This window comes from Podarcis melisellensis, assembly GCF_964234715.1.
Source record: "Podarcis melisellensis genome assembly, chromosome: 8".
NCBI classification, from domain to species: domain Eukaryota; kingdom Metazoa; phylum Chordata; class Lepidosauria; order Squamata; family Lacertidae; genus Podarcis; species Podarcis melisellensis.
Window position 1 is genome coordinate 53,617,326 of NC_138540.1, and position 608 is coordinate 53,617,933.

Genomic DNA, 608 nt, shown 5'->3' on the forward strand with positions numbered 1-608 from the left:
CGGGAATTGTGTAGTTGCATCTTTTCATTCCCTAAATGTTGCAAGGCTCTGCAAGGATGGGCCAGATTTTCAAGAGGGCAGGCTTGGCACCCATTCAAATCCCTCTTTGACTGAAACTGTAAGAATCTAATATGCCCAGATCTTGGCAATGCAAAAGTGCAGCTGGTCTTCCCTTCTCATTGTAGACACTCTTTGGGGTGGGAAGAATCAGTGACTTACTGAAGTTAGCAATTTGTGACTTGGCTCATTATGGCTGTCTACACACAGCAATTTAAAGTGGATTTGATGCATCTGAGGTGTGTGTCATCCGCATGACATTCTCATCCAATTAGCAGCCCACAGCCCCCCCCTTTAATCTGGATTTCCTGATCTGCAGATAATGTGGCAAGGGAGGAAGGTTGGGAATTCAACATAACATCACATGTTACCCAATTCTGGACATACTGAAATGTTTTTAAGCAGAGGTTGGATGGCCATCTGCCATGGATGCTTTAGCTGAGATTCCTGCTATTGGGGGGTTGGACTAGATGACCCTTGGATCCCTTCCAGCTCTAAGATTCTGTGAAGCACCTTGTCGGGGCAGGATTGGGCTTTTAAAATGTGCTTAG